The sequence below is a fragment of the Solanum pennellii genome, chromosome 5 (assembly GCF_001406875.1).
Source record: "Solanum pennellii chromosome 5, SPENNV200".
In the NCBI taxonomy this organism is placed as follows: domain Eukaryota; kingdom Viridiplantae; phylum Streptophyta; class Magnoliopsida; order Solanales; family Solanaceae; genus Solanum; species Solanum pennellii.
In genome coordinates, this window is record NC_028641.1 from 15,578,710 (window position 1) to 15,586,519 (window position 7,810).

The 7,810-nt window shown below is 37.6% G+C and overlaps 1 long non-coding RNA gene across 1 annotated transcript; it reads right to left on the bottom strand.

Moving 5' to 3' along the window:
• Positions 1 to 666: 666 nt before the first annotated feature.
• LOC114077229 lies at positions 667 to 7,183 on the bottom strand. The gene is made up of 3 exons (XR_003578270.1): positions 6,634 to 7,183; positions 1,127 to 1,204; positions 667 to 918 (listed from the first exon to the last, which is right to left on the bottom strand). It is a non-coding gene; the product is annotated as an uncharacterized LOC114077229 (long non-coding RNA).
• Positions 7,184 to 7,810: the final 627 nt, after the last annotated feature.

Sequence of the window (7,810 nt, forward strand, 5' to 3'; positions counted from 1 at the left end):
GAGTCATTTCAATACAAAACAATTTAAAAGCGGTGATATAAACAAAATTTGTTTGATACATGCTTTAACTCTGAATGTATACAAGGATACAATTAACTCTAAGATATATGCAAAAATACAGATAAATTGATGTATATATATAAAATACATTTACCTTTTGTGGAAATTTCTCTAACAAACAACAATTACTTAAGAGATATAGTGATGATACATTGATCTACCTCACGCTACGAGCGCATCCTATACCTGACCAAAGGTATAAGACCTTAATAGCCTAATGGATCCACTAGTAAAATTTCTAAAGGATTCATTGAAAAAGTATGACCCTTTATTACCAATGGTGGCTACTCCCAAAATATATTCGCTCTTATGTTTTTAAAACATACTTCTTTTGTGATTTGAGTTTAGTTTTTAGAAACATAGCTCAAAGGCTTTCATGATTGAAGTCTAGAACCTAGCCGAAACCGGCGTCGTTGATCTCTTAGAGGTCGCAGAAAAGCCTACATACGTCATCGTTACATAATCTAGATAAATTTTTTTAGGAAAATCTGAACTTTTTGTTTAGTTGATATATACTTAGACTTCATAATAGCAAACATCCTATTCGAATAAGATCATCTACATAATTTCATAATCGTTCACAACAACCATCTAATACCAAGATACTCAAATGAATGAAATAATTCATAACTGCATTAAACGTACACTTGCCAAGATGGAACCAATACAATGTCTGAAACAAGTGAGAAAGAAACGCTAGTGGAACATCCTCCACTAGCTCATGCCTACATCTAAGCTAGAATATAAAATATAGGCATCCTCGAAAGCAAGAGGGCCTACCAAGACCAGATGAATGCTCCACGTCCGAATAACATCAGCATAGTCTTGTAATTTTCTAGCGTTCACCTGCATCTTCACCTAAAAGTAGAGAGTTGTATAGGATTAGTACACACTTGTACTAAGTATGGTTATATGTAAGCACACACGAAGGACATTCATGATTAAGAATATCTCTCTCCTAACGATATGAGTTATGGAAACGCTAGTGGAACATCCTCCACTAGCTCATGCCTACATCTAAGCTAGAATATAAAATATAGGCATCCTCGAAAGCAAGAGGGCCTACCAAGACCAGATGAATGCTCCACGTCCTAATAACATCAGCATAGTCTTGTAATTTTCTAGCGTTCACCTGCACCTGCACCTAAAATTAGAGAGTTGAATAGGATTAGTACACACTTGTATTAAGTATGGTTATATGTAAGCACACACCAAGGACATGCATGATTAAGAATATCTCTCTCCTAACGATATGAGTTATGGAAAGATTAGTCAGTGGACTTTGCCAATCAGATTTGGAAAGTCATGCAATGAGAGTAACAAGCATTATCACACATATAATTTTGCAAACAACATAAAACATATTGCACATAGCATGTAACATCGTTCATATCATTCATTCATACCCCATGAGACCTTGGAATCATGGACATGACATTAAGACTTCCCAGAATGAGGGCTCAACATATGGGACCTCAGCTAGGGAGCCTTTTTTAGCAAACACGGAGTGTGCTTCGTTTATTGTTATGTACTTCATTTTCATTCATTCATAGGCTAGTGTAAACACCAGTCATACCTAGGATGTAGTTTAAGACTTTCATCGGGTAAACTGTGCAATGACTAAGAATGACCTAGTGTTATTACTTAAGTCTAAGTCATCTCCATATTATCCTATCCTAACACCTTTGGTATCGTTCATTTCTTTGTGTACATTACTTGAGGTTGGCCTCATTCTTTCTTTGGGAACTTTAACCTTAACTGACATGAATCGTGTGAGCATCATGAAATCCAGTGTATAACCCTACACAGAAAAGAGGTGGAATCACCGGCCAAAGTGAACTAAAACATGCTAGTGTATATAGAGAGCCACACCATTCTAGAACCCTATATTGGAAGTATAGGTTCAAAGACTAGGAGATACAAGGAGACCCATACCCGTCTTGATGGACAGTATCATCTCATGAGAATTATACGAACCTCTGCCTTCCATAAAGAAGGAATCGCAACTCATAGCTAGCCTATAGGTGGTCAGTATAAAGATCCATTAAATTAATCTCACACATCATAGAAGTTGGCTTGTAGCATGAGGCATCATAACTCATTAGATGATTTCTCATCTCATCATTACGTATTCAGTTTGAATTGTCCTTACACATACATATAGAGTGTGGTTGAGACTTCTCTGTTAGTATTAAACACTCTCTGAGGTGAGTACTTTTGGTGACTTTATATAGGCGCAGGTACATCTTGTCTCATTTGCACTAGCCTCATATTATGGTGCCACCTTGTTCTCTCTTAACATCTTTTCGTTTCATCTTTACTTACCTTTAATTTGTTCATTCTATAACATACATATGCTCTCTTGAAGTTTACATTGAGGAACATTTATTCTAGGCATAGATACAACTTGTCTCACTTGTACTAGCCTATCCTCATGTAGCCACTCTTTTCTACTGATACACAAAAGATTGAAGTTTAATATATTAAGGATCACACATAGAACAAGAATAAGGAAGCCTCTTTCGATCCTTCCTTAGATGTGGACACAAACTCTATACCTGCAAAACAAGTTCTGCCCACTCCATCCATTTGGCCTTGAGGCACATCAACTTCCATTGCTTTTCCTTCTAACACCCTAGGTTCTTCTACTGTTGCATTGCCACCTAGACCTACTAATGTCTTTGTATCTTAGACTACGATCACCCAAGCATCATTCCTCCAGATGGGAATGTTTGCTTAAGCTGCCGATAAGCGGGCTGCCAAACGTAAGGACTCCATTCGGAGCAGGATTCAGACCGCTCTAGATTATGTTATCTCACCATTGAGAGATACTATTTATACTTTTTTGGAAAGAATAAAGGTATCTGAGCGTGGACAAGGGGCATCCGAGGAAGTGACGCCCTTAAAAATGCCACTATAGCTATGTTGTTATACGATATGAATTAGATGAAATCCATTGATATGTGCATGGTCTTTGGGACGGTGGAGATCCCAGATATGCTAGATACGCCTCCAAATACCAGTAGAGATGAGAATAGAGTTACGCAGACAGTTGATCCTATGTCTGAGGCAGAAAAGGATAAGAAGATGTTTGAGGTAATTGTGGAAGCTACAGATGAGGGTCTGACTGAGACTTAATAGATCATGTAGATGTTGTTGTACATGCTTCACTAGTAGGTACACCTTTTGTTGTCTCTTGTGGAGTTGGTGGTTCTGAGGCGACACCGGGCAATGACGCCTAAGTCCTGGCTGATAAACCGGGTATTTCATACAGCTGTGGCATGGCTCCACCACCTGTGCAGACCCGCGTCAATTCCTTTGATCTTCGGTCTTACGACCGTACTCCCCAGGCGGAGTGTTTCACGCGTTAACTGGGCCCCTGATCCTCGTAGACCAAGGGTGAACACTCATCGTTTACTGTCACGACCGGAGTCTAGACCCCAGACGAGACTGGCGTCGTTGACCTCTCAGAGGTCGCAGACAAGCCTACTTACGTCATCGTTACTTCATCTAGGTTAATTTTAGCGGAAAATTTGAACTTTTTGTTTACTTATTTCATATGAAACATATTCTACTTAACATAATAGGAATTCACAATCAACCATCTAATATTAAGATCATCAAATGAAAGAAATAGTTCAATAATGCATTAAACGTAAACTTGCCAAAACGGCACCAATGCAATGCCTGAAATAATATGGGGAAGAAATGCTCGTGGAACATACTCCACTAGCTAAAACCTACATCTAAGCTATATTATAACAACAGATATCCTTGAAATCAATGAGGGCCTACAAAGTCCGGATGAATGCTCCACGTCTGGATAGCTGCAGAGTCGTATCATAAGCTCAAGCGTCTGCCAATGCTTGCACCTAAAAATTGTTGAGTTTTATGGGATTCGTACACACTTTTACTAAGTATGGGTATAATCTAGCACACACCAAGGACATGCATGGTAAGAATAGCTCTTTCCTAACAACATGATTTATGGAGAGTCAAGATAGTGGACTTGCCAAATTGAGATTAGGAAAGTCAAGGGACTTGCCAAATTTGAATTAGGAAAGTCTGGGGACTTGCAAAAATTGGTTTAGGAAAGTCATGACATGAGAGTAACATGCATCATCATACTTATCATTTTGCAAACAACACATAACATATTGCACATATCATATCACATAGTTCATGTCATTCTTTCGTATGCCATGAGACCTTGGGATCATGGACTTGTCATTAGGACTTCCCAAAATGACGGCTCAACATATGAGACCTCAACTACGAAGACTTCTTTAGCAAACACAAAATCTGCTTCATTCATTCATACGCAGTTCATTTTATTCATTCATACACTAGTGTAACTACTAGTCATACCTACGATGTAGTTGAAGACTCTCATCGGGTTTCTGTGCAATGATCAAGAATAACCTAGCGTTATTACTTGAGTCTAGCTCAGCTCTTGATTATCCTATCCTAACACCTTTCGTATCGTTCATTTCATTATGTGCATCATTTCAGGCTGGCCTCAATTCTTTGGGAACTTTAAATTTAACCGACATAGATCATGTGAGAATCATGAAATCTAGTGTGTCATCCCCACACCAAAAAGAGGTGAAATCACTTGCCAAGGTGAACCAAAACATGCTAGCGTATATAGGGAATTGAATCCTGCTAGATCTATATATTGGCAGTATAGGTTCAAAGACTAGGAAATACAAGGAGACACATACCCGCCATGCTGGACAATCTCATCTCATGAGAGTTACGTGAACCTCTGCCCTTCCCGAAAGAAGGCATCACCCCTCATAGCTAGCCTACAATCGGTGCCTATTATAAAGTTCCATTACATTTAACTCATACATTATGGAAGCTGGCTTCTAGTATAATGACAAAATAACTCAATAGATGGTTTCTCATCTCATCATTAGTATTAGTATATATTAATCTCAATACATTCCTTAGAGTGTTCATAGAGATTGGTCTCTTCATTAGCTTTACACTCTCATAGGTGAGTACGTTTTGGTAACATTTACTTAGGCTCATTTGAGATTTCTCTCATCTTTGACATTAGCCTCTTATCATGTTGTCACCACATTCATTAGCTTTAGCATATGTGCTCTTCATAATTACTCACCCCTTCTTACGTGAATGTTCATTTCATCATATGTCAATGAACTTTGCCATTTAGTCTGTTTCACACTCTTACCTGACCCTTCTAAGGTTTCATCATTTCCTTACATACATCTTAGGTTCACTTACTTTACAGGTATGCTAGACATATGGGTCTATACATACAAGCCATGAGGCTTCAATCATAGTTCGTTTAAGTGGTTCATATCTTCCTAAGATTATGTGGTACAAGACATATGCATCTTGTATGTATGTCAAGATCTCGATTTCTATCAATGTAGGCAACATAATTTTTGAACATTTATTCACATATGACTTATGTATCAATATGGAATTTGGGAAAGGGAACCCGATTTCGAATCCCTTGGACAACACCTACATTTTTTTTTATTTTTGTTTGAACGACACGACTTGGGGACCCAAGATCGAGCCCCAACGCCTTCATTTCATATTTCCCTTGATTTCTCTCTTTATTTTTCGTTCATTGGGACTGATAGGATGTGGGATCGAACCCCCACAACCTCATTTATTTTATTTTCTTTTATTTTAATTCTCTCCTTCTTGGCCGAGAGGGTGTGGGATCGTAACTCCACAGCCCAACTTTAGTTTTCTCCTTAAATTCCTTTATTTCAGCCTAGAGGTCGTGGGTTTGATTCCCATATGCCTCAACCTTTTATTTTTATTTTAGTTCCTCCTAAAATCTGACTGAGAGGTGGTGGGCTCGAATCCCACTCCTCTCATTTCTTATTTTTAGTATTTCATTTTCGGTCAAGGTCACGGGTTCGAATTCCCCTTGCCACATTCTTTTTAACTTACATTATTTCTATGACTTTTAACATGGTGAAGTCATGGGTTCGATCCTCAGTGACCTCACTTAATTTTCTTCATTTTTCATAACAAGTTAATTGGCTTGTCTTGAGCGAAACTAACATCAAAGTGCTGGAATTTTGATCACTTTTTTGCAGCCTATTTTATCACCTCTTTCACGTTAAATGTGTATACGTTTGGAGTGGTTTTTAGTGGGTTCTTTAGGTGCATTTTCAAGATCACATTCGATAAAGAGTTTGCACTCAAATCAGCATTTTTACAACACTTATGAACATCATGATTTAAAAAAGTTTGTGCACATAAAATACAACCATAAACATGTCATTTTCATGCTCCAATCCGTGTCCAAAAGTCACGGCTACACATTCCACACACGTAAACATATGTTTTTGAAAAATATTGGTTATCAGTCATATGATTCCAAACACACATTCATGAACATATTCATCACGAAAACACATTGCATGCCTAATATCTACCAGCAGACATGCCAACCTACAACCATCGATAGGAGCTAGTGATAGGGACATGCAACGAGGAAACAATCCTAGTTTTCATATTAGAATTGACTGAACCCTAGGGATCTCTTGGGAAAAGAACAAAGAGTAAGAAAGCCCATACCTCTTCTATCGTTCAAACCTTGAACTTCCTGCCCAAAATCTTCTCCAAAATCACATCCAATTCCCTGCAACTTCAACACAATTCGACAGAGAAACTTCCCTTTTTGCTTAACGTTTTTGCTTATGTTTTGATTTTTTATTGTGTGAGTTCTTCATGTGTGAAGAACTTTAGTAATTTTTCTACTTTAGTACTCTTGTTTGGCAGATAAAACGTGAAAGAAAAGTGCAGAGACGTGAAAGAGATGAGCGTGAGAGAGTAGTTCAGGATTAGGAGTTTTAGTTTAGGAATTAGTAAAACTAGGACTCCTTGTTAATTTAATAAAAAAATCTGATTTAATTATCTTAGTGAAATGACCATAAAGACCTTAAAAATCATATTTTAAACCTCAAATTATATACATTTAATTGAAGTTTTCATTGGGGTTCGAACCCGGGTGGGGTGACCACCACGAACAGGTCGTTTCGGGTCGACCAGACTCGAACCTTCCACTTAGTTAAATTAAATATTAAATTAATAAATTCCATGGGATAATTATGATATTACACTTGGCCTGGAAAAGACCATTTTACCCCTAGACCCTCCAAACCTATGATTTTCCCTTTTTAAGTTAGGTAAAGACTCATCCGAGTAAATCTTCATATTCGAGAGCCCTACACGGCTGGACCAAGCCTTTTCTAGCTCAACTAACTCCCCAAGTTAGTTGGCTTGGCTGTAGCAAGGGTTTAGAGGTATGGTTCTATGCACTTCAATAAGTGTGAATCCGGTCTAATAGTAGGCATTCTAGACACATTAACGATTACTTAGGATATCCATTTTTAGGGTTGTTCCATTTACAGCGTGGACTACTGGGGTATCTATCCTGTTTGCTCCCCATGCTTTCGCACCTCAGAGTCGGTAGGGACCCAGAGAGTTGAAAATGTAATTTTAAATCATAGAATGTAATCATGTTCAAGTTTAGCATTAATGTAATTGACATATATAATGACCTTATCACATTCAAATCAAATTTTAATCCGACAAACTATCTAAAACCGATCTAAGTATTTTTTATGGAACCAATATATTCAAGGAAATCAAAGATCATAAAATTCATGACCACCTAATAATGAACTTTTAAAAAAAACGAATTCAACTAACTTCATTCTGATTTTTATTTAATTTTAATAATTATCTCATG